The sequence below is a fragment of the Mus musculus genome, chromosome 8 (genome assembly GCF_000001635.26).
Source record: "Mus musculus strain C57BL/6J chromosome 8, GRCm38.p6 C57BL/6J".
NCBI lineage: Eukaryota > Metazoa > Chordata > Mammalia > Rodentia > Muridae > Mus > Mus musculus.
Genome location: NC_000074.6, coordinates 87,133,980 through 87,160,715, shown reverse-complemented (window position 1 = coordinate 87,160,715; position 26,736 = coordinate 87,133,980). Strand labels below are relative to the sequence as shown.

At 45.7% G+C, this 26,736-nt stretch overlaps 2 long non-coding RNA genes across 3 annotated transcripts in view, besides 1 other annotated feature; one reads left to right on the top strand and one right to left on the bottom strand.

Annotated features, from left to right (window-relative positions):
• The window catches only part of Gm27246 (predicted gene 27246), a 96,690-nt gene that overhangs the window by 37,694 nt on the left and 32,260 nt on the right, over positions 1-26,736 (bottom strand). Inside the window, exon 5 of the long non-coding RNA NR_168261.1 lies at positions 25,320-25,503. This is a non-coding gene — a long non-coding RNA (predicted gene 27246). The remainder of the gene's footprint in view (positions 1-25,319; positions 25,504-26,736) is intronic.
• Positions 6,420-9,509: an enhancer, noted in NCBI's record as "VISTA enhancer mm1336". NCBI's record gives its function as "enhancer in: forebrain[3/4]" and the evidence as "EXISTENCE:transgenic organism evidence [ECO:0001131][PMID:17130149]".
• Positions 14,381-17,569, top strand: Gm34025. 2 transcript variants are annotated; one of them, XR_387865.2, is made up of 4 exons: positions 14,381-14,526; positions 14,729-14,840; positions 17,069-17,236; positions 17,456-17,569. It is a non-coding gene; the product is annotated as a predicted gene, 34025 (long non-coding RNA). The 2 variants fall into 2 exon arrangements; XR_387864.2 differs by having other exon boundaries at positions 14,729-15,004.

Here is a 26,736-nt window from a genome sequence, read left to right as displayed (position 1 = left end):
GAGACCAGGTCCTCACTGACATCTCTGTAGAGAGCTCCATCAAAATCCTGCACTTGCCCAGTGTCCTTTCCTTGGCCACCCGTAACCAAGGAAACGAGATTCTATGGTAACAGGGAGGAGAGGAAGAGAGGCCTCTAGAGCCCTTTCTTGCATTCCTTCTCTCCTCTCCTGGAATTGAGGCAGTTGCAGGGCAGAGAGAACATCTGTTAGGGTGGGGGACCCTGCTCTCTCTCTCCAGGAGGAAGAGGCACATGCATGGTTTAGTGGCTAACACCCACTTACAACCTGAAGGCTGGTGTGCCAGGGACCCCTAACTATGGCCGCCCAGGTGGAAGAGCCCAGCTCCCTCCAGGATCTATAACACAAAGTCTCAAAACCCTCACTGTAAAGGAGGCAGACAGTTTTCTTTAAATCCTATATAAGCAGAGCTCCAAACCCTGAAAGCATCCTGTAAGGCGGAATTACACCTTTCTGGTCTTTGCTGATGCCGAGTTGGGCTTGGCTTTGCCCTGTCTTTCTGCCTCCGACCTCCTCCTCTCATTAGCCCAGCCAGCCAGCTCTTTGGGTCTCTGTTTCTCCAGCACCCTGCTTCTGTAGATTTCTCCTGAGAGCTGCCTTCCTACCTCCTTCTGACCTAGCTCACCTGCCACTCTCAGGATGGAGTAGCTTCAGAATAAAGACTGTTTCTGGGGCCAGAGTACAAGTCCACCCAGGCTGACTGCAATCCCCTCCATGCAGATCACTGTTGCTTCCTTCCTGTGACTTCAGTGTTGTCAGTCAGGCTAGGTAGAAGACCTCCTGGCAGGACAAAGGAGACCTTCCTGGAAGAAGTCAGAGCATTACAAATCCTGAACCATGTGTGATGTCATAAATAATAAATTAGGGAAGGCTCGGCGCAAGTGCAAGGACAGCTTTCTTTGTGATCTTTTGTTTGCTGGATCTTGTTGAACGTTCCTGAGATTTCTTGCCTGAGTTTAAAAACCGTCATCATTTATTTCCTTGCTCAAATGGGCATCGAAAGGATTTGTCCTACCAGCACAAGCTGCCTCCTTCTTTCAGAATTGGGGCCACTGCTCAGTTTTAACATTTGCTTGCTTTGTTTGTGACAGGGTCTCACTTTGTAGTCAGCTAGACTAAGACTCAAAATCCGCCAAGCCGTGAACCATACCTTGCTATGAGTTGCTCTGATTGTTCTTTGTAGACCATGCCAAGCTAGTGTGCTACTAGGAAGGGGCACTCGTGCAGATTCCTGTGTTCTGATCATGCCCACGAGGCTTAATGCCACTATTTTGATTATGATAAAACACACACACACAAACACATACACACAAATGGAAAATTAAAAGAAGTGATACATACATCCTTTGCTGGACAGTGGTCCCATGTGAATCCACTCAATCATTTCAGGTGACCAAGATCTTCCTTGGTTCCCCAGTCGCATAGGTCAAGTTTCACCCCAAACCCAAGAAGGATTAACAGAAGGACTAGGGTGTCAGAGTCTCCTCCTCAGGATGTTTGCATCCTATTATAATGAGGGTCCAAGCGCTTCCAGCCTCCACAGCAGGAATGTGGCTCAAGCAGCAGAAAGGCTTTGTTCCAGGCTAAGGGCTGGGCTGTGGGCAGGCTGGCTCTCCAGGAGGCCATGTTGCTCCTGCTTTTCTCAAGCGTCAGCAGCTGGTTGGCTCTCCTCACATCTCTGCTACAGTGCATGGCCCACCAAAGCCTTCCCCTTCCCACAGTACGCACCTGTCTCTATCTCCAGATTCCCTCTTTTATTATGGGCTATATTAGATCTGGGCCCACCCCAATCTCATTTCAATTCTAAATTGGGCTACACTCACAGGTTAAGACTTGGGCAGCTTTGAGGATGTACAGTTTAAAACTGGAGCCAGTGGTAGAGGAGCTAGCAGGCAGATGGGAAGCATCTTCAGGGTAGGGCAGCTCAGAGACGCAGGGAGGGGGTCCCCTGGCCATGGCTGCCTGCTCTAGGGATGGGAGACTCTCCTCTGAAGATGGAGACAACAGCTCTCTGCCTGCTGCAGGTCGCTGGTAGCTGCTGGTCCTGAGAAGTCTCCTCTTATCAAAGTAGCTCCGAATCATCTTTTACTCTGTGGTTCTAAACACACTCTGTGTGGTTGTTTCTAGAAAGGAACCTGGTGCTGTGGATAGCAGGAAGCATCTGCACTGACACAGCGACTCCACTGGGCTGTTCCTGGAAGAACAAAGAAGACCGAGGACACACCCTCCTGGCGCCTGATTTTTGAAAGCCACACAAGTGATGTTTGTTTCCTAAACAAGAATCGAATGTTTGTCACTTGCACTGCTTAATTATGACCGGAGAGATTTGCTACCATTACACATTCTGTCCACGGTGCTTATTTAATTTTGGTATTAAAGAGACAGGGCTATCCAGTCACCAAGTAACAAGTGTTAAACCTCAATAAATAGCATTTTAGTAATCAGGTTCTGAAATGCACAGATCACCGCTCCCTGCTCATTGTCTAAGAGAAACATTTTAATTATCTATTGACACGCATCGCACATGGAACAACCTTCTTTTTAGAAGATAAATGGGCTTATAGGCGAGCTGGGTTAATTAAAAGCCAGTGGAGTATTACAAGTGTATTTACTGGGGAATATTCACTGTAGGAGGGGAGGGAACAGCTCTTAACAGTTGTCAGAATTCTGTGAATGTATTGTTTAATAACCACTTGGCACTTAATTATTTCAGGGTGGTGATCGCTTAAATCTAAACTAAGTACTGTTTCAGTTACCTCTTCTAAACTGTTGCCTTCTCGGTGGTGTTGGCTTTCCAGGTCAGACCATACTAAGTAGTAATGCAGGCAACTGGGTCAGAGGAGCTCACGACTATGGGGCTGCCCCAGACTAGTTCTATTTTAATGATGAATGTCAAGAGGAAAGGTTCAAGATCAATTCTACAGGTAAGGGGAAATCTGGGAAGGTCTATCACCAAAAGAGCTCACGTTTCTGGAGGCCCCAGCATAGCTTCAGGTAAGAGTCACACGTCATGACTATTTGGCAGAGTCAATCCTCATCAACCAGAAAGCAGAAGAATAATGAGAGGCCAGGGTCCCACAGTCCCCAGTGACTTAAGAATTTCCCATTAGGCCTATGTCCTGACAGTCTCACTGTCTCCAATATCATCATTCTGAGGACCAAGCCTTTAAGACATGGACCTTTAGGGGATACTCTTCCAGATGTGAGCAACCTCCTCCTAATTTTCCAGACCTAGCTTTCCCTAACCAACTTGTATCTCTAAGGCCCATTCTGTGTCTCACTAGCTCTTTCCTCTGCCACAAGAACTATAGCCATGAGTGAACTTAGCATCACAGAAGCATTAGCAAAAAACAGCAACCAGCCTGGGATGAATACACAACACGGCCAGCAGTCAGCTCCTGTTGTTTGAAGTCCTGGTACCTAGGAGATGTTCGCTACACCAGCATAATGAAGCCTATCCTGACCCCTGCGTTCTTCAAGTCCAACTCTAGAGGTAAGGGGAATTCTGGAAAGGTCTATCTCCAAAGTGGCTCATGGTTCTGGAGGCTCCAGCATAGCCTCAGATGACGGTCACATGTTATGACTGAGTATTCCGCAGAGCAAATTTGTAGTCAAAGAAGAAGCCTAAGTGAACACTTGACAGTACATGAATATGAGTCACTAATGGACCTCTCCGCCCCACCCCTGTGCCTTCCTTAATAGTATCTGGACATGAAAACTAACGCAGCAGGCTTCTGAGGATTGCTAAGAGCTTCTCCCTAGGTGGTAAGAAGACCCAACCCTAGGCTTTTGGCTTGGTTCCTACTCAGAGCCACCACAGCACACTCACTGGCCTGTTACTGTTACTCAGAACAGCTTTTGAAATGGGTTAGAAAGAATTAGAGAAGTAGAAGCCACTGAACAAACTCTGTGTGTGTGTGTGTGTGTGTGTATGTGTGTGTGTGCCTGTGTACGTGTGCACACGCGCATCCATGTTTGCCTCCCCACCATTCGTTTCCTTTCCTGCCTCTGACAAAAGCACACCAATTCTCCTTAAAGAGCCCGCCTCTACCTGCACTAGCCAACATGGATACACCCTCAGCTCTAAGGAAGGATGTAAAGTCTCAAAGCCATGGAGTAACATAAGGACAGAGTCAAAAATAGTGCCTAAACCTCTCACCTCTGGCCTCACTCACCCCTTCAAAACTGTATGGTGACTCCTGCTGTGAGTCCCCCCCCCCCCAATAGTCTGGGAGCAAGGGGAAAACTGATGGGGACTACTCTCAGCACACACAGGGACTGGTCTCACACTCTTCACAGCAGACACTTGTCCTTTACTCTTCGGCCCTTCCATGGCGTCCTCACTATCTATAGACACACACCCCAGAAGCACCTTTTCAAACCTTTAGCAACCCTCCTGCTTGTTCCGAGTTCTCTCTGGCACAGCCCTCAGCACCTGGAGATAAGTGTGACAAGTCACACAAAGGAATAGCCAGTTAGGGCCGAGGGCTCTGACTAGGAGTGGCAGGAGCAGATGCACAGAGTCCCACAGATCCCACCAACATGCGGGCCCAGGTAAGGAGCCTCTTCAGTGACCACGGCTCTGACCAGATGCTAAGCTGTAGCCCCGACCCCCACACCCCCACCTCTAGGGAAGGAAGTGAGAGGCCTTAGTTGCTTGGTTATGAGCAGAGTCCTTGGGAGCCACAGGACAAGGACAGGCAAGGAGCTGATTGCATTGCCCTTGGCAACCACACGTCCCAGCAGGTGGAGTCAATACAGCAAGCTCTGGGATGTGGCTTCCTGAAGCTTCGCTAAAGCTAAAGAAATCTATAATGTTCTCGGGAACAACCAATCTTTCCCCAGGAACCATGAGTCCCCTCCCATTTGTGGGCAGCTTAAAGGGACCCAGAGACAAAGCTCAGGGCGGGGTGGGGGGCATTATTAAGGCTCAGACCCCAGAACAACAACCTATAAGGGACAGGATGCTGTCCATATTCACTTACTTCTGCTTTAGCACCTCTTGGCTCAGTCTTCCAATGGACTCTAAAGAAAATATGGGTATTTTTGTCTCTTCTTTCCAGCCTAGCATAACAATGGTAACCACCGTTAATTGCACCTTTATAATGTGCTAGTGTGTCTGACAGATATTAACTCGTTTGAACCTGAGAAGACCCCACCCCATGGAAAAGATGCTATCAGCTATCAACACTGTCATTTTTGGCTAAGGAACCATGGTCACAAAGCATTTAAATAATTTGCCCAGCATTACACAGCTCTTCATGGGTAGAGACAGGTAGCATAGCCTACCCCCTTTAATATACTTTTCCTTTCCTCCAGGGGCAAAGTAAAGCAAAGGTTTGGGAGCTAGCCCTTGCTAGCTGCATGACTTACATAAGCCACCCAACCTCCCTTCTCTTCAGTTCCTCATCTGCAGTGTGGACATGGGGACCATAATCCCTACCTTACTGGATAAGGCCAGGTTGTCAGATTTTCCATGATGGGATGAAACATGGACACTCGAGGATGCTAAGTTTGGCTTTGTCTTGAGCCATGCTCCCAGACCCATGATTTCATTTAGATGATGCACCAGCCTTTCTGTGAGCACCCCCTATCCTTCCCTGGTTCTGTCTGTACTGAGTCACTCAAATGGTTGCTGTGCGTCCTCCTGATCTCTTTTCTAACCGGCTCAATTGACTATGGGATCTCAGCTAGATTCTGTCTCCTTGGAAAACCCACCCTTCCCAGTTGTGCAGTGTCTTTTACTTCTGTGTTCTCCCACATGCCTGCACATCTCACTGTGGTCACCATTACACGAGACTGCAAGTAGGTCCAGGTCTATAGACACACCCACCTCCTCCAGCAGACTGAGTTTCACAAGGACAATGCCTGGGAACCTTCTCTGCCCTGTATCCATAGTCTCCAGCAAGGTGCTGGAATAGAGATCAGTAAATATTTGTTATACAAATAACCAAATGAAAAGTTCTAGGATGTATGCTACTGCTTGGTACCTCCTAAAAGATGGCACGTACCTTTAAGCAATGTCTTGCTATTCGCTTTCTCACCGTATCTAGCACCATCTAGGCAGAGCTGGGATACGGATGAAGTGAGTGAAACACATGGGAAGGAAGTGTAAAGAGGGTCTAGCTCTTAGCATCATGCAGCAACAGTCCAGCCAGGGAAGGTCCTTGGTTCGTGATATCTGATTTAAATTACCAAGTGACCCAATAGTTGCTGTGATAGCTGGCTATTCTTGGTTGTCAACTTGACTACATCTGGAATGAACTAAAAACCAAATGGCTGGGCACACCTGTGAGGGAACTTTTCTTAAATCATTTGAAGTAATAAGACCTACTTCTAATCTGGGTATTTGAAGACACACTTATACCAGATCTTTTGAGATGGGAAATTTACCTTTAATCTGGACCACACCTACTGGACATGGAAGATGAAAACTCTGCTCTCTGCTGGCTTGCTTGCTTTCTCACTGGCAAGTCCATTCCTTCACTAGCATTAGAGACTACTTGTGGTTCCTGGGGTATACTGAAGACCAGCTGAGACATCCAGCCTTGTAGACTGAACAACTACTGTATTCTTGGACCTTCTGTTGGTAGACAGCCATTGTTGCAATAGCTGGGCCATGGTCTATAAGCCATTTTAATGAATCATATATATATATATATATATATATATATGATTTATTGATATATTATATATATGTGTATATGTGTGTATATATAACTCCATATACATATCTATACATATATACACATACACACACACACACACACACACACACACACACACACATATATATATATTCCAAGGATCCAGCATTGTTCCAGGGACTTGACATGACTAGGACACCAAGGGAATGAAAAAGAACAAACATACACAGATATGTGGACACAGAAAAGCTAGGAGGAGTGACTCTCTGATGGGGAAGCTGCAACACCTAAGAACCTCAATGTGTTTATGATATACGGTTGAACAGGAAAACAGAGCTATTGCATACAGCATATCAAGGAGCCAGGATTATTATATACAGCTGAACAAAGAGTCAGGTTTATCTAATCTTCATAGACACAGTCTCCAGGCTACACATACACAGGCTGAGAAAGACAACGATGGGTGTTTTCTGTGTACACTGTCAACATTCATTCTCAGACCCTGGGCTGGAAAGGACTTTGCTGTTTTCTCATGGGTCTGAGACCTTGGGGTCCTTGATATGGCTGTTCGCATGTCACCAACACACAGTGTACTTGGGACATACGTCACCCCTGCAGGGCTTCCTACATTCCTATATCTGATACAGAGCATGGCCCTATGAATACGGTGGCTCCAGCTGGGTTCAGGGCCGCTACATCAAATGAGAGTCGTGGGGGGTGGGGTGGGGAGAAGCTATTAGGAGTCAGAGACTGAGCAAAGCCTGGCTGCATGAAGACTAAGGAAATACAAAGGACAATCAAAGAGGAGTCATGTGGAAATCAGTTAGGTGAGGATGAGAGAACATTCCAGAAGGAGAACTGGATGAACCAAGTTAGAAAGATGCCTAGTTCTTCAGGGTTCGGGAAACTCCTCAGGAAACCCGGCCCATATCTAATGAAGTCTGTATGAAATTATTTCATTTAATCCCTGAGACAGGAGAATGACCATCACTCCCAAGTCATCGGTGAGGAAAGTGAATGTTGAAACCAGTAGGCCCCCTGGAGCTTCAGAGGGCTCTGCTGGCAGTGTCTACCCCCATGGCTTGCTGTTGGCACCCTTTGTTGGGTCTTCAAGTGGCCTGCTGTGCCTCCTGTGGGTCCACAGCTTCCTGTAACCTCTATTTCTGAGGCTGTTATGAGACTCTTCAAAAGCACTCAGGTTTCAACTGCCTTAAGCAGCTAGACAGAGAGGTGTTAGGGGGCTCAGGAATGAACCTTGTTCCAGCTCTCCTGCCCAGCCATGGCAAAATGGAATTAAAATAACTAAGGCCTCAAAAGCAGGGCTTTGGCTTAAGTAAAAACAGAAATTCAAAGGCCCTGGGCAAACAATGTGGACAGCCTGTCACTGCTCTGTGAAGTGTCACCCAGACCTGGCTCCATTCAGCCAGGGAGGAGTGTGGCTGCCTCCTTTGTCTGTGTGGATGAGAGCAGAGCTGGAGGATTAGCAAACCCCCTGTGGACAAAGATACAAGGCTGAAATGCAGCTCAGGATGCCTGAGCTGGGGGGAAGGGGGGTCAAGAAGGTAGCACTGTCCAGAGCAGCCCTGCATGGCTCCCCATGGCCCACAGCTAGCTGAGTGACCCAATGGGCTGGTAGGAGGTCACAGCAGGGGCGTTTCCATTTTAACCCCATTGTTTAGCCAAATGAAGCCAAGATGTTCCTGCCCCCCACTGGAGAAGTGAGCCCGGCTTCAATAATTTCTGAGTGCTGACAGATAATTCAGAGATATTGGATATTTTACCACCTGGGGACTGCCCTTCACTACTGCGGCAATCCGTTACTGCCCAGCAACCAGGGGCCATGCAGAGGCCCCAGGCCCCCTCATGCCTTTACGATCAAGCTCCCGTGTCTTGAAAAATATTGCTTGAATTTATTTATATAATCAGGTTAGGAAGGCGGTGAGTTATTGTGAAGTCAGCATTCCTCTGTCTTCCTTCCCGCTAATCCTTTGTTTGAGATTCCACTCAAAGGACACCGATTACTAATGCAATTACACACTACCTGGTAAAGGGTAATCCAAAAGAAATTAAGCCCCTTCCCATATTGTATTTTCCACTCAGAGCACCCTCCTAAAACTGAGTGCCGACATAAGTCAATTAGCTACTGATTTTATGACTGCCTCCATTTAAGGAAAATAGAGAGAGACTCTTGATGTTGTCCTTACAAGTATACATGTCATCTCAAGGGGACAAGCTGTCCCTCACTCAATTGGTGTACCAGGCTTTGGGGTTCTATAAGAGAGAGATCAGGTTTCAGGGGGGGGTTCTGTGGGAACCAGTCATTCAGAACAGGGTTAGTTTAAGGCTACCACCCATCCAAGCAATGTATCCATGCTTTATCCTGCTATCACTAAAGTTAAAGGTATCACACTGTATGTACCCTTGGTCCTCACGGGTCCTTCTCCACTTATTTTAGGACAAATGTGACCAAGAGTATATTCAGTGTTTTTGTGTCATTGTGACCATATTCGCTGATAGAAAAAAAAAAAAAAAAAAGAAACAAAGAAAAAAAACTTAAGAGAAGAAGGTTTGGGCTCCCAGTTTCTGATGTCAGCTGAGAAAGCATGCCAGTAGGCAGTGTGGCAGGGGCTCCTCATATTATATTAGAACAGGGGGCATAGCATATCGCATTAACAAGGTCTTGCTATACCCCTCAGAGTCACACCCCCAGTGACCTACTATATCTGTCAGGCCCCACTTCCTGAAGGTCCCACAGCCTTCCAAAACTAGTATTCCCAGATTGGGAATAAGCTTTCCGAAGCGGAGTCTGGAGTAGTTCAAATTCAAACCGCAACCACGAATAAGATGGCAGTAGGCTCTAAGAGTATGTTCCTAATGTGGCACATGGGTTATGGCATTGAGGACCTATAATCCCTGGTTGCTACTGATTTCTGCCATGAATCCTGTCCTGCGATAGATGAAAGAGGACTCAGAGGCCTGATAAGGTGCCTTAATCTGCATAGGCGACTAATGCATAGAAAAAAGAAAATGGTGGCTTAGTCATACTTGGAAGAACTGGAAAGGGGAGATGGTGCTGCAAAGAAGGCAACCCTTCTGTCATAGGAGCAAGTCACTTGTCAAGCAGCTCTGTGACTACACTTCCAATGCAGACATGCCCAACCAGGGGAAGCAAAGGACAAAGTGGCCGCTTGCTAACCATCGAGGCAGAGATAAAACATTGCTAATTATGGGGGAGAGGGTGGCTTTCAGTGTGCTAAGAGAGCTCTACTTCTTCATCTGCGTTACAGGAGAATCGGTTTTTTAAAACCAGCCAAGCACATCCTATGATGTATGTGTGTTTTCTATCTGTGGGTTATACTTCAATTAAAACTTTGCATAAATGAAAGCGGCTGCCTCTGAGGGACAGGAGAGGGGAGATGGGACACTGTTGTTTTCTGCACCCAGCCCTAGCTGACAGCTCTATTACTTTTAGCCTCATGCATATATTGCTTGGATAAAGAAAATATTTTCATGCTGCTTCATATTGGCCCATTGGCTGACTTCTTGCATATAGAGAGTTCCATGGCCCCTTAACGGAAAATTCTTTGTGTTAGGTTTAAGTTATGGGAGGATGGGTACCAGATGACTCTCTAAGCACCCTGCCTCTAATAGCTTGGCCAGTAGGGCCCTGTCATGAGGTGTACAAGTCCAAGTGATTGCAACAGGTTTTGCCAGGCAGCTGCAAAGGTGGGTGAGTCTCAGCCGGGACTCGGCTGTGCACCCATTCCACTGTGCACACACTCCGCCGCGCACACTTTGGTCTGAGGCACCTGAGTTTTGTTTGCTTCTTTTGATTTACTGGGTTTCTTTGTTTGTTTTTTGATAACTTCTTTGGTCCAGAAATAAATAAATAAATAAATACAAGAATTCAATGAAAAACAATCCCTCCTTAAAGATTAGGACAATATTCAAACTAGAATAAGGGTCAGAGAAAGTCTCTTGTCCACATTGAAGTCCGAGGAAACAGCCAGTGGGTGACCCTGGGGAAGAAAATATGTCACAGCACCCAAGTCAATCAAGGAAGCCCTGTTGGTGTTGCTGTTATAGAGAACAATGCGGGGTTCTTCCAAGAGTTAAAAACAAAACTACCATATAACCCAGCAGACTCACTGCTAAGCCTATTCAAAGGAATTGAAGTCAATATGGTGAAGAAAAAAACACATTTCAAGTTACTATAGCACGATCGAGTCAAATTAAGTCCGGCTGATGGGTGAACAAGGAAAACCAGACATGCGCAATAGACTGCTGCTCAGCCGTAAGAGAGGAGGAAATTCAGCCATTTGCCACAACAGGGATAGGACTGGAGGCTCCTATGTTAAGCAGCACACGCCAGGCACAGAAAGGCATGTAACATATGATCACAATTGTTTTTTTTATAATTAAAAACGTTTACATCATAAAGGCTGAGAGTGAAGCAGCTGTGGAATGGAGGAGAGGAAGGGTGGGGCTCAGGGCTAACTAAGATAGACACAGGCTGGGGGCTAAGTTAGATGGGAGCTCAGGGCTAAGTTAGACAGAAGGGAGGAATGACTTGTGGAGTAACAACCATTAGCAATATTTATTGCATGTTTTGAAATAATTGGAAGGGGATTTGGGACATTCTCACCAGAAAGAAATGGTGAATGTTTAAGGTGACCAAATATGCTACTAATTACCCTGTTTTGGTTGTTATACGTTGTACATTGTATCAAAAACATACATACATACATACATACATACATACATACATACATTTGTAGTCTTGGAGTAGAGAAATGCCCTCATTTCCAGATACCTTATTCTCCTCAGGGAAAAGCAAAGATTAGAGAAAGCCTCCTTGGCCACTTTTACTGAGGTCACATGTAACGTGGGTAAGGCGTATCACTTCACTCTCCCTCACAACAGGCATTCAGAAAGGTGGTTCCCCAGAAAATGTGACAAAGCGGCCCTACCCCGGTGCTCGTCATTTCTGAGGTGTTATTAGTGGAAACTATGATTCTTCCTCTCAGGTTTGCTGCTGTTTCCAAAGGCAAGCTGAAGGAACCTGACCTACAGGAGCCCGGTTGAACATTACAGCCTGGACAGGGGCAGGACTCCTCTCTGCCCTGACAAGCTCCTCAGACTCTGGGGATTAGCAACCAGTGTAGTGCTTGACAGGGTGATTCTCCATGATTGATGCCTGTCAGCTTCAAAACTCTCAAACTTGATGGTGGTTTGGGGACCCCAATTGTCTGAGAATTCTCCATAGTTGCAGAAGTGAGGAGCTGGGCCCCTCAGCAAGGCCCAAAGGGCTCCTCCAGGGCTCAGCTGGTGCCTGAATGTGGTCCCCTGAAGCCCAGTGGAGGCTCCTCTACTCTCTAGTGGTTGTCTTGGAGACTAAGAATCCCCTAGAGAGCTGAGATGCTTCTAGATTTGTTGAGCTTCCCTTGGGAGGAAGGAAGATTTCATCAAATGGCAAAGTTTGGGTTTTGGTTTTGTTCTTTGTGCAATGAAGAGCTTTCTTCATTGCACAAAGAACAACTTTGCCAGATACATTCCTTTCTTTGTTTTTGAAATCTTCATCATTTTATACAATGTATCTTGGTCCTATCCATCCTCCATTCCCTTCCTCTAGCTCTACTGACCTTCTACCTAGCACCTCTCCCACCTCCCCTTCATGTTCTTTTTCCCTTTTTTAACCCACTAAGTCCAGTTAGGGCTGCCTGAATGTGCATCTGTGTGGAGTCATTCACTGGGACATGGAAATCCTACCAATGGCTACCCAAGCCCTCCCATATGTGACTCGCCTTCTCTCGGTAGCCATCAGCGTCACTAGCTCCTCAGCCAAGAGTGGGAAGTCCTCCCCTCTTCACCACACTCCTCCCCATATTAATTCTAATTCTGAAATCAAGCTATCTCGATTCACACCCTGATTTCTTGCACAGTGCCTGTGTCACCTGAGTGAGTGGCCTCAGTCTGTAAGCTCCAGTTTATCTATGAAAAAGTTTCTACCCTGCCCCGACACACACACACACACACACACACACACACACACACACACACACACACAGACACATCTCCCTACCTCTGTGAGTAGTGAGAATTTGCTTAAACAGTAAGTACTGACCACTCAGAGCCAAATGTGGCCCAGAGAAGTGGGAGATGTGGTTCTGCCAATTTTCCTACACAGGGAAGCACCTGCCCAGAGTACGCAGGAGCTTATGGCTTGAGGCAGAGCCGGGTCCCCAGGCTAGCCACACCAACCCAGAGTGGTAGTGGCTAGTTGTTTTCTTGGCCCGTCCAAATGACTTATTACACCGCCCTGGCAAGGGAGTGTGAAGGAAGAAGATAAAAAATCATAGCATCGATTTTTTTCCAGCAAGTGAAACCAGCAATGTTATTTCCAGATCCATCCTTTTTGAAATCAAATTAAATAAAGTTTAGCTCAGTTTGTCAATTTGCTGAAAACCATCTCTGTCCAATTCTCTCCTTGGCGGTGAAGGAGTGCACAGGATATTTTTTCCTAGGGAAGCATTACTGCATTAGGAGAAGCACGGGGCCTGGGATGATGTTCCAGAATTTTAAGAGCCTTTTCTGCCCAATGAGGTGTCAATTTGCAAGTACTTTCTCTATAGCCATTAGGTATTTTTTTTATTTATTATTTATTTATTACTTATTCACTTTACATCCCACTCGCGGCTCCCCTCCTGGTCACCCCTCCCACAATCCTTCCCCCATTCCCCTCTCCCTTCTCCTCTGATCAGGCAGGGCCCTCCTAGATATCCGCCCCCCCCCCCCCCCGCACCCTGGTACTTCAAGTCTCTGCGAGGCTAGCCGAGGTAGGCATCTTTTAACAAATGGGAGCTGTGACATAAGAGCACTCGATGAGTGAGCTATAGCTGAAGGACTGGGTTCTTTTACAGAAATGCAATCCCTGTGGTGGGTACTAGAATTGTCCCTCTGCCTCAAAGATACACTTCCGGAAAGACAGAAGCATATTCCTCTTTTACTTCAATTATGAGGTTTTATTATTTTTTTCTTTCTTTCAAAAAAAAAAAAACAATAAGTGTGCCAGTTATTTCAGGTGGGAAAACATAATCTTGAAGCTGCCTCAAGGAGAGTGTTTGCCAAGCCCCAACTCACCCAGGTGAGGGGCTAATAAAAGCCTCTGGAGGGGCCAGACAGGGGCAGACAGGAGTAATAAGTGGCCTGTCAGTCATCCTAACCAGCCGAACCAGCTGCAGGACCTTAGGAGAGATTTCCCACTGTTAACGGCTTTGAGTAGGGTTAATAAAGCTGGCTCTATTGCCCAGGCTGGATGGGAGGAGGCCTCAGTAATTGACTACGGTTACCTCACCTTCAGTTTGCCCCTGAGACCAGTGATCCCCAACAGGTCTGGATCACAGAATCAAGGAAGAGGACAGGATGGCAAAGGGACCCATTTTTTAATCAGAAGTCATGGTCCAAGGATTGAACCATTCCACGAGGTCTGAGCTGTTAGGAGCATGGTCATTTGTTCAGAAGGCTGTCCAGGATCACTTCGAAAGGGTCAGTGGCCCACTTCAGTCCCTCTGTCCTTCCTGCTTATTCTTGAAAGCCCGAGCTGAGTGGACCCACAGCCCAGCTCCCAGGACATTGCCAATATTCCTCAGCAAAAACCCTCCAGCATCCAACACAGTCATCCACATGGCTCCTGTATTCCAGCAGGTCTGCCCAAAGGAGAGGAGTAAATAGGGCCTAAGTGAATGCAGAGGGGGACACCCTGAGATCCTGACAGCACAGCCTCGTTCAGGATGACTTCACAGTTGAAGCGAAAGGCAGCAGTCCATAGGCTGCTGTGCAGCTGCCGACAAAGATGGAGCAGGTACACTTATTGTTTTGGAAGAATGCATGTGAGGGATGATTCAGGGGGAAGGAGGGGCTGCATTCCTGTTTTTTGGTGGGGGGGGGGGATAAAGACTGTCATAGTGAGTCTCCCTTTCTCTCAACATCTCCAACTCTGTGTGTCTCCTTCTGTGGGTCTGTCTATGTCTCTGTGTCTGTGTGTCTGTATGTTTCTCTCATAGAGCACATGCATCAGTCAGGTGCTGTCAACAGAAGTGAAGTACTGCTGAAGAGATGCCACCAAAGCACCAAATGTTTCAGAGCCTTCAATGCATAACCTCTATCTGGAGGAAGGTGGGGGAAAGGAAGAGCTACCATGCCGTTGGCATGAGGGCTGGATGAACTGAGAATCCCAACATGGATGAGAACCACTCTGGTGGAGCTGAAGGATGGAGCCAATGGGCACACTCACGGTGCCAGTTCGTGACTTTCCAGGCGCAGAGGGAGAGTGGCTGCAGGTAGTGGGTGGGAGGGTCCAAGCAGAAGGCCCCAGGCTCTACCACAGAGGGCAGAGTCCCCAGCATCAGCTGCTGCCCAAGCGTCACTCTGCTTTTCCTTGCTCCACCTGTGTGATTGCTTATCTTGCTTTTTAAAAACTGTTATAAAACCTAGATTTGTTTCACTCATCACATAGAGAACCACTTCCCATACACAAAGAGAAAGCAATTCAGAGAGTACACGTTTTAAGCTTTCTAAAAGTATTTAGCTCTAGGTCAGAGGCAGAGGCAGGAAGCTCTACAGCAGGGAGCCGGTTCCTCTGTATATAGAGGAGAGATAATAAGAAATCAAATGGTATTACAGCACACCAAACTCCTTCTACCACATCCCTGGCAGGAATTGTTTCCTGGACAGAGATGCAGACAAAGGAACCACTTGGTCTCCCACCAGTGTTCCTATGACCACGCTGGCAGACAGAGGTGAGCAAGGGACAATCTGCTGCCAGGCCAGGGGTGAAGACAAGACAGATTCAGGCCCATGGGCCTAGAGATAGGCAAGGTTGGCACCACTGGAATGGGTATGTCTCATATTACATATCATAGAGGACTCAAAAGTGATTCTCATTGTAGTCATCTTCTGGTTGATTTCTGTACTCTGTCCATATAGCACTCATTCAGAACAAAAGACATATTCTCATGCATATACATATAGTTCCTTGGACAACATTTAAAACACCAAATGGTCTGGATATAGAGAAAGAAGGCTTTGGTGTCAAGGTACCATAAGCCAGATCATTACTTATCATAGTCATGGCCTTAAGGAGACCATACTTATATGGCCTTAAGGAAGAGTATTAACTATCCAAGCCTCAAAGTTCCCATTAGTAGAAAGTACATAGGAGCAGTCACCCCACTGTGTTATAGGACATATTGACAAGGAGATCCAGGTAAAGTCCTCTGCCCTACCCAGCATTCAGTGACTTGTGGTGGCACCTCATCTTCTGTCTTAAATTCTTTTGATATTAAAGGTCACTAGTCATGTGTAGGCATATATTTTTTTCTCGACCTACTTTAATAAGGGTTCAACCTCTCCTCTAGCCCACCACCCACCAGAGGTAGTAGAAGAGTAAAGTTATTAAGTCATGGGGAAAGTAGACCTGTTTAGAAATAATTCTTTGGGGGCCGGTCCTATCTTCATTGTCAGGATATCAGAAGTTCAGACTAGTAGCAAATACCAAACACAAACCAGCAGCTACAGTCACCACACATGAACCAGCAAGGACAGTTCAATCCATAAGAAACCACAAAGAGCTCTCCAGAGTTCTTTGGCAAATTTCTCTCTATGGCATCACCACAAGTGGAGCTTAGCAATGCAATGTAAGGCGAACCAATACATGCATGTCATTAGCAAAGAATAGTGAGGCAGAGCAAAGCAAAGCAATGCTTGAGCTCCTACTGTTTGTGGGGTCATATTTATACTCCTTTTGAACATCATGTGTCTTTTCACATGTTTGCTATGGCAAAACATCCTTTCACCTCTGTCTGCTTCAGAAAAACATTCTTTCATGTGTGTGCTTTAGCAAGACATCCTTTCACCTGTGTGCCCCAGAAGAACAGCATTTAACATAATTGACTGTCCAAACAAACCAGAAGTTTCCACTTCTGTCATGTGTCACCTGGGTGTGCTGGCATAATCCTATCATCTTAGCACTTGGGAAGCTGAGGCAGAAGGATGTTGAGTTCCAGGCTAGCCTGGGCTATATAGCAAGGCACTGTCTCGAAAGCTAGCTAGCTAGCTAACTAATTGATTAACTAACATATGCCACCAGCACTCACTTCTGAAGTAAATTGAAAGCCCAGAGAAGTCAAGAACAGTTGTAATGTATCTACCGACCTGTTCTGTCTCAGTCATTCTTATGACCAAAGCTTATTTTGTGTCACTTATTATATGTATCTAATAGACCATTCTCTTACCAGCTCTTTGTTCTAATAAAGCTAACAGAGCGAACATTTCTATTTCTAGGAGAAAATAAGTTAGCCGCATTAAACTAAAACCCTGGAACTCAACTTGTCTCCACCTCCCAGATGCTAAACTGATAGGCATGTAGCCACCACACCCAGTTTGGGATGGAGAACTTTGGATGTTAACTTGCTAATGAGAGGGTCCGCAAAGATACTGGAGTAGAACGGCGACACATGCTCACAGGAAGTACCCTGGCCCTAAAGGACCATCCCCATCAACCACACCATCAGGTAGGTAAAGAGCCCCAGAGATACAAATGTGTCTATTGATTTTCATGACTTTAATACAGCCACAGCTATATTAAGGAGAAGTTGGTACATCGCGCTTTTAAAGGCTGCTGTTTATTGAGAAGGACACTACAAAGGTGCGAATGAGTTTTGGTTAGCTCCTGAAGTGTGTGCATCGTACCTCACCTTAAACACATGATGCACTTGTTTTTCTGTTTGCAGACCTGGCTGGTGTGGCTCCATCTCCCTCCATCCCTCCATCATCCAGGGCAGCTTTCTAAAGATAGACAGAAGGCTCCTGCAGGACGCTCATTCTCCACTCATTAACAGCGATCAGTAAACCCTACGGTGTTCATTAAAATGTTGCTCCACAGCACTGTGATACTGTTTTTCTTTGAAAGCCAACATTAGCCGCTGTGAGGACGGAGAAATGCAGAACAATTACAGAGAAGGTAATCTCGCCGTACTTTTCTGAGGGCATCCTGGGGATGGGCAAGCAGTTCTGATTTATTGCTAGTTAGACCCATGGCTCTCACTTAAATGCTATTTGCTAGGGTTCTGTTCATCCCTCCCCTGCACCCCCCACCCACCAAGGCCATGCAAACTTGAGGTGGGGTAAAGAGCCAGAAAGTGACAGCCCTCTGCACACCGGAGCTAGTGACTTCTGACCTCACCTGGGTTTGCTTTTATGACTTTCATATCCCTGAAGTTATTTAAAAGAAGATGAAATATGACAGGTGCTGGAGTTGGCAAATGCAGTCAGTTGATTGCATTCAGGGCTGCCAGTGGGATCCCCTCCCCAAACCTCGTCAGCACATTTGACAATGTTCTGTTCGTTGCTGTCCTCTGCATTTCTGCCCTGACCTGAAGAGCAAAACTGCTGTGCTCACAGGTGGACTAAACATTTGCTTTCTGCTGGCCAGCTTCTCATTTAGGTCCGTCTGCCCCAAACAAGAGTTCAGGTGAGGCTGATTCTCCTGGCTCATCAGTCTCTGAGGATAGGTAGATGGTGGCTGAATATAGCTAATCCGAGCACCACAATCCTTGACCATGGTGATAGCTTGCAAGATAGGCATGCGACTTTAAGGGGTCAACGAACAGCTTCTTCAGGGCGGTCAAAGAGACTATGAGAATGAGGGTCTCTTCTACCAGGGAGTCTAGCATGATGCAAGCCTAGAGCCACCATGTGGGAAGAGCCTGTATCGGTAGAAAATACAGGATATAATAGAAGAGATGGGGGTTGAAAGCAGACCTCTCAGGACACTGAATGACAATCGGATGCAGCCATCCCTGAAGCTAATAGAATTCTTAGGTGGAAGCTATGAGTTCCTTTGGACCAAGATATACCAACTTTAGTCTCTGCCTCGACCAAACGATGTAACAAAGATATATTTTTTACTATGACTTGAGAAGCATAAAGAATATTTTAGCCCATAATTCCACCTATAAGAGCTTCTTAAAATTGGAATATCATTATTATTGACACTCATTTTCTCTGAAAAAAAGAAAAAGATATCACGTGTCCATAAAGCCTCTCCCCGCAACACTAGCTTCTTGAGAGGAAGCAGGGTAAAGCTGAGTTAGTCATGGAAATGAATCTTACCCCAGGGCTTGATTCCATATACTATCAAGCAACGTTGAGGATTGTTGTGCTGGTAGAAGGGTTGGAAGCACACTGTCATCTTCTGAAATCCAAACTGGTGTTCAGCTCAGGCTATCTAACAAGTAAAAACCCATACCACAGCTGATCTACGAGGAGGTTTTAATGCTTAGGGTTTTTCACATCTTCCCAAGCTACAGCTTAGCCATGACTGGAGAATCCTATTTTCTATTTATCACCATATCCTTTAGTAACTGCGGAAACTCCGGGACAGTAAAAAGGGACCTTTGCTAGCAAAGGGAAGTAGGAGAGCAATAGAGACAGGGTATGTTGTAAATTATTTCTAGCTAGCCCATATAAAAGACACAAAATCTTGATATTTTATTTATGAACAGTAAGCCTAGATTGGGCAGGTTGTGAGCTATTCTAACTTACATCCCAGCCACATGCCCCGTGTTCCTGGCTGTTTGAGTCTCACCCAGGTTATTTCTGCTCCATTAGCCTGTCCTCAGGGTCTACTTCTGGCCGCTCATGATACATTTCCTCTCATGGTGGCCATCTCCTCTCTCCATCTTCTTCCTTCCATTCCCCCTGGTCTCTCCTGAGACCCTTCACTCAATCCTCAAGTCCCTCCTTTCTCTCTCTACTGCCAATCACAGGCTCTAGCCTTTTATTAACCAATTAACTTTACATTGGGGGGCAAGGTTTATACAATGAATGCCGATGGAAGTATGTGAGAATTCTATCACCTGGGGGCAAACAGATCTTAGGGTTCAGAATGTAGCATTTGTAGATATAATAGTAACTGCAGGAATACCAGAAAAGTAAAAATCACCCATTCATTATCAGCATAATGGGGAGGCAGTATGTGATCAGCAAAATGGGAAAGGGTGGTTCTAATTAAGGGTAGGAGATAAATACAGAAGGAGAGAGGATGGTAAAATAACACTAAAAATGTCTTAAAAGGTCATAAGTAATCAAAGTATTAACTTTAAAAACCTATAATATGCACATGTCTGTATATAAATATACATGCATCATTTGAATTAAAATTTCTCATCCTTCTCCAAAAACTAAAAACCATATAACAAAAACCCCAAGACCAGGTATGAGAAGTCACCTTTTGAGTTGTTACAGGCCAGGGTTATTGTCCAAGAGACTCCCAAAATGTTATAAGCTCTCAAAATGATATTACCATTGGTTGCTCTCAAGAGATGGAAGGTAAGTCCATCTGAAGATACCATGCACCTCAAACTCGTGACCCAAAGGCCCCTGACCTGATATCCATCTCCTGGAAAAAAGGTGCCAAGCAGGCTTCCAAAACAGTGAAGCAACCAATAGTCCTACCCAGTTATGATGCCTATGAACCAGAACAATAATCAGCATAGGTGTAGTACTGGCACACACCCCTTGGCAGTAACCAACAGCTCTCTCATTGTACTAAAGGCCTGTTCAACTAGAAGGAAACCATGTCTGGTACTGGGAACCTAGCTAACTACCCAGGGCTAATAAAGTCACAACTCTTGGATGAGAACTTACAACCAACACTTTACTAAGCCAGCATAATTCCTGTCTTCTAAGTATCTATCCTTATACCTACAGATAAGTGTAGTCCTCACCCCTCATCCAGGAAGCTTCTCTTTGCAGCAGATGGAGACCAATTACTGAAAACTATAACCAATCAATATGCAGAGATGTGGATCTCTGTCCCAAAAGGATTCATCTACAGGATTTCCATTGTGGAAGAGAGGACAAAAAGACTGTAAAAGCCAGAGATCAGGAATCTAGCAATGTCAGAAACTATACCCCCAAACATCTAACATGTCTGCCTAAACAAGAGCTGAACAAAGACAACAGTAGACATGCTAAAGCAGACATGGGAAACCCCAAGAATCTCAGCTCTATACAAAGACCTACAAGGAACTAGGGAATGCTGAGAGCAGGAGAAATAGTCTTCCCCAGGTAAGAGCACCCTAGTTGGTTATCTGATACCAAATCGTCAGCCCTGAGAACACAAATCTGAGTAATATTATACAGACCGAGTAAGTTATATTTATTTATTTAGGAATATATATATATATATATATATATATATATATATATATATATGCATATATGTACTACATATATGCATGTAACAATAATTAGTGAAAAAGAGGTCATAAATTTGAAAGAAAGAAAGGAGGGGTTTATGGGAGGGTTTAGAGGGAAGAAAGGGAAGAAATGATATAGTCTCCAAATAAAAATGAATTTAAAAATGCAACAACAGTGGGAGGCAAGTTGAGAAGAATGGTCTTGAAATGATTAATATCTGTCTTAGACGGGGTTTCTATTGCTGTGATGAAACAACATGACTAAAAAGAAGCTAGAGAGGAAAGGGTTTATTTGGGCTTACACTTCCACACTGCTGTTCATCACTGAAAGAAATCAGGACAGGAACTCAGGGTAGGAACCTGGTAGCAGAAGCTGATGCAGAGGCCATGGAGCGATGCTGCTTACTGGCTTGTTTCCCCTGGTTTGCTCAACCTGCCTTTTTATAGAACCCAGGACCACCAACCCAGGGATGGCACCACTCACAATGGGCTGGACCTTTCCCACATTGATCACTAATTTCAAAAATACTTACAACTGGATCTCACGGAGGCATTTCCTCAACTAAGGCTCCTTCATCTCTGACAATTCTAGCTTGAGTCAAATTAACTCAAACCCAGCCAGTACAATATCTCAACTTGGCAGGATCTAGAATTGCCAAGAGAACAAACTTCTTATGTCTGTAAAATAATTCCCAGATTGAGTTGACTGAGGTGGGAAGACCCAGCTTAACTGTAAGTGACATCATTCATTCTCTGGGCTAGGATCCTGAACTGAACAAAAAGGAGAACATGAGAAAATCGCCATTCACCATTGCCTGCTTCTTGATGGTGAATACAGGGTGACCTCACATTCCCTTCTACCATAATTTCTACCATGATGTAACCTCCCTTCCTTAATTTGTTTTCTTTGGGTATCTTGTAACAGCAACAAGGAAAATTAACTGCTATGATTACCATGTGTCAAATAAAGACTATGCTAACAAAAGCAAAAAATAAATAAAACCTAGGAGCTACTTGTTTCAGGAAGGCTCAACTTAATATTTTGTGGCTGTGTTTGGCAAGACTTGGGGCACAAAATCACAGGAAAGAATGAACCTCTGTGATTTGGGTGTCTCTGCCTATTGGGCAGATGAGTGACATGTAAGTGAAAAATTACAAGCCAGGTATGATGGTGCACATCTGTAATCCTAGCATCTGGGAGACACAGGCAGGAGGCTTCAAAAGCCTCCCAAGTCCCCCAGTCTCCCCAACCCCACCCCCTTCAACCTTCAGCCTGCCTGTGGATCAGGAAGTAGTTTTCAGCTATTTCTCCATCCTGCCACCATGCTCCCACCATGATGATAATGGACTAACCATCTGAAACGGTAAGCAAGCCCCCAATTGAATCCTTGCTTTTATAAGAGCTGCTTTGGTCATGGTGTCTCTTTGCAGCAATAGAACCATAACTATAATGTCTACTAACTCAGCCACACAGCCTTGATGAGACTCTGTTAGCCATCTGTAAAATGCAGTGGCTGAGCAGCAGAAATCTCTGTGGCAATGAGTCCTGTGAGATGTCTAAAGTTTGCAGGACAAAAGTGACCCCTTCTGCTATGGCTGACAAGGGCTGGCCAGGTGCATCCCTGTCTGCCTGGCCACACCCACTTCATGTCTTTCCACCTTGCTCCCCATCCTCCAGCCTCAGTTACCTTCTTTCCAACGTTACGGAATGCCAAGTTCTCCATCCCAAGGGACTTTTGCCTTTTTCTCCTTCCAGAAAGCCCCATCCCCAAGTCTTCCTGTATCTCAGGCCTCCCTGAAGACTTAGCTCCAAGGACCTTTCTCCAAGAAGTGTCCAAGGTCACCTAGCCATTCTTGGTCACATTTCCCTGCTTTATTTCCCTTAGCTTCAGAAAGGATCCTTATGTTTGTATACATCCACTGTAAAAATCTATGTTGATATCCATTGACATCAAACCTCATCCCCTAGAGGAATATTAAGCACACAGTACATGCTTAATAAAACATAACAGCTAAAAGAATGCTCATGGTCATACTTATAAGTCTGTTCCAAGTATGTGTGCAGAACCTAGTTCTAGTCTGACGTGGCATCTCCCTCCTTAAATTCATCAGAGTCACGCATGTGGTAACACAGACATGCCCAGAGAAGTCCCCTTGGGATCAAGTACTACTCTTAAGGCAGAAGCCTGACTTGGGGGCCACCTCCCTATGTTTGCATACACAGGAAACCACAGCTTGAAGCACAGATGGTGCCACAACCCCATAGTCACAGCTGCTGCCACAGTCCTAGGGTGCCATGGGCGTGGCCCTTACAGCTTGACCAGTATGGCACAAGTACTCAATGGTCATGTTCCCCAGTGCCCTAACGTATAACCCCAGTGCTCCGCAGGTGTGTACTCCAGTGTTTCAAGGTATGGACCTAGTGCTCCATTGGGCGTGATCCCAGCATTCCATGTAGGTGGCCCGAAATTCTCCATAGGTGTCTCCAGAGCTCTGTTTCTCAGGGTCCCCTGGGATTTGCCACTGGGCCCTTAACTCTGAAGCTGGATCTCTGCTTGATGTCCTGTTATTTCCTTCTGCAGTGACAAGGGCAGCCTTGAAAATTTCAAGAGCCAATGCTGGCCTGCTGCACCCTCAATGTTTGGCTTCTGTTTCCTCCAGTCACATTCACACCCATCATCCCATCCAGTCTTGTTGCCAAGGACAAAAATGCATCCCCACTGGGGAGCTAAGCTGGAGATGGAAGTTGTGGTCCCCTAAGGCAGGGAGCAGAGCAGCATGAGATTAAAGCCACACAAATGAAAGCAGAGGGAAGGGAGGGAGAGACCATCCTGAGGATATTGTCTGAACCTCACTCTCTTAAGCCAATCTCCTCTGGAGTGTTCCAAGGTGTGTGTGTGTGTGTGTGTGTGTGTGTGTGTGTGTGTGTGTGTGTGGTCAGTATGAGCTGTTTCTGTCTTTTCTGATTTGATAAGCTCACATAACAAAATACCCATTAATCTGATATCCTGATGCCCTACTTAAAAAGAAAAGATCTTCTGGTTCTTGCCCCTTTTATTGCAATTCAGAACCAATGACCAGTTAAGCCACTGGTGTGGGGAGCAGGCAGACTGCAACCAAAATATCTAAGGACACACCCTGATTCTTCCACTCCAATCAGATGACCTTGAAAAATGAGACCACTCCCGTGTGGCTTCTTTATCAGACCAGGATAAGCTATGTCATATTGAGGATCCCATAACATCAAGGACATATAGTAATTAGCTTTCAGTTAGCATATGTTAATAAGAAGATAAAAAAATATATAAAATAATAAACTTTGCTCACTCACACTCCCTGTGACTCACAAGTTGTCTAGAGGTTTGGTTATTTGCCTTCACTTTGAGATCCTGACTGAGTACCTGGCATATGGAATGTGGCCCGTCTCCATGCCACAGGAGGAAAGGAACCAATCATAGGCTAGCTCTTAGAGCTTCTCTGGAAGAGATGCATGCCAACATTTCATTGATCAAAGCAAGTCATGTGACCATATCTAATTTCATGGCTGAAGGGGAACTGTAAACTCATATGCTTAGGAGAAAACCAAGAAAATCCCACCAAACTGCACCAATAACGGCCATAGTGCATTTATGTCCACAGAGGTTTTGCCAAGAATTGTGTCTGACACACATAGGCAAGTGATGCTTTCTACAGTAACCACTGCACATCATGGCCCTGACAGGGATCTCACATCTGCCATGCACATTCATTGGGAAGCTCCCACTGCTGTGGTGACATGCCTACCCAGGAACTGGACAAGTGTGGCCACGTTACAACTGGTACCAGACACCCGCTGCACAGTAGCACTGAGGACAACCATGGCTCAATGACTGGCTGCAGGGTGGATTCGCCCTCAGCCACCAAAGGGGTGTCAATGCTTCCACTAGAGAGTCAAGGGGCAAGGGCAGATTGCTACATCAGGATGTGTAACTCTGTGGGTTGACCACATCAACTCTTGTCTCTGAAACTCCATTAATGGGATGTGGTGGTTTAAATGAGAGGTACCCAGTAGTCTCAAGCATCTATATTCTTGGTCACTAGTTGGTAGAGCTGCTTGGGCAGGTTAGGAGGTTTAGCTCTGATGAAGGAAGGGGAATTGAAGTTCCAAAGCCTTGCACCACTCCCAGTTAGCTCTCTCTGTTCCTGTTTGTGCAGATAGAGATGTGACCTTTTAGCACCTGCTTCGACTGCCAGGCTTCTCTGCCATGAGGTGATGGACTCCTAACTCTCCTTCTATATAGGCTTAGATTTTTTTAAAGCCTACTTTTAGTAAGGGTTCTCAAATGCTTTCACCCCTTCTAGCCCACTGTCCAAAGGTAGTAAAAGATAGTAAATAAGACAAGGGGATGTGGACCTGTTTAGAAGTAGTTCTTTGGGGGCATTTTCAATCTCTGTTCGTCAGGATAGCCGCAGTCCAGTTCAGTAGTGTCAGGATACCAAACACGAGTCAGCAGTAGTGGTATGACATCCAGCAGAAACCGCCAGGCCTCCACTGAATCGGCACAGGAGCGATCAGAACCAGCTGGGATGCCTGGCCTCTGTCAATGAAGATGCAAGATCAACAAAGTGTTGCAAGGCTATGCCATGCAAGCACCCCATCACTGTCTGTTGAGTCCTATTTATACTCTCCCCAAAGATCACATGTTCTCCCACAGGTCTTGCCTCAGCAAAACACCACTTGAGTCTGCCTCAGCAAAAGACTCCATGTGAGTTTGCATCACATGACAAAACCAGAAACTTCCACTTCGTTTCTATAAGTTGCCTTGGTTGTGGTGTTTTATCATAGCTGAGATGCAGATCAATACAGGGGACATGGGACAGAACTCAGCAAGCATGTCCTCACAGCCCTGATACAACGATCTTATCAATACGTTCTACTCAGCAAGAGACAGTCCTCAGACAAAACGCTTCCTCATCTCTAAGAACGCAGGCTGAGAAAACCATGGGAAGCAGGCCAGTAAGCAGCACCCATCCATGGCCCCTGCATCAGCTCCTGCCTTCAGGTTCCTGCTGTTTGAGTTTCTGTCCTGACTTCCCTTGGTCGTGAACAGTGCTATAGAAGCATAAGCCAGATAAACCCTTTCCTCCCCAAGTTGTTTGTGGTCATGATGTTTTATCACGGTAGTAATAACCCTAAACAGAGCCTGTGTATATGTGGGTATACCACTTTTGCCCAGTGCCCTCAGGACATCAAGAAAGCACATCCAGAAGAGGCCATCAGATTCCCTGGGACTGGAGTTACAGTTCTGAGTCACCATATGGGCACTGGGACTCTGTAACTGGGTCCTCTGCAAGAGCAGCACGTGGTCTTAACCACTGAGCCACCTCTCCAGCCCTGGAAACTTTTTTTTTTCATCCTAATGTTGAGCTTTAAAGTACAGCTCTGTCTAGGAGTCGATCCTAAGGTTATGTGCCTAAGGATATATGTGCAGGAGTTCCACTCAGCATTGTTTATACAGCAAAAAGCTAAATGACTTCCAAGGGCCATGTGGCCAAATAAGCATGATGAATGCATTAGAAAGATTAAAATTAAACACATGTTTAAGAATTAGAAGTTAATAGTAGTCATTAAAACGATCGGAACTAATAGGACTTCAATTAAACTAGATCAGGTAACCCTGCATATGCTAATACTTGGGCACCTACCCAATATGCAGTGCAAGGGTGTGATCAGAGTTGTGCATAATTGTCTATATGCATTTTAAGAATATATGCATATGCATCCAGGAAATAAGAATTTTATACCCCTCATAGGCACTGCTCCTGAAGGC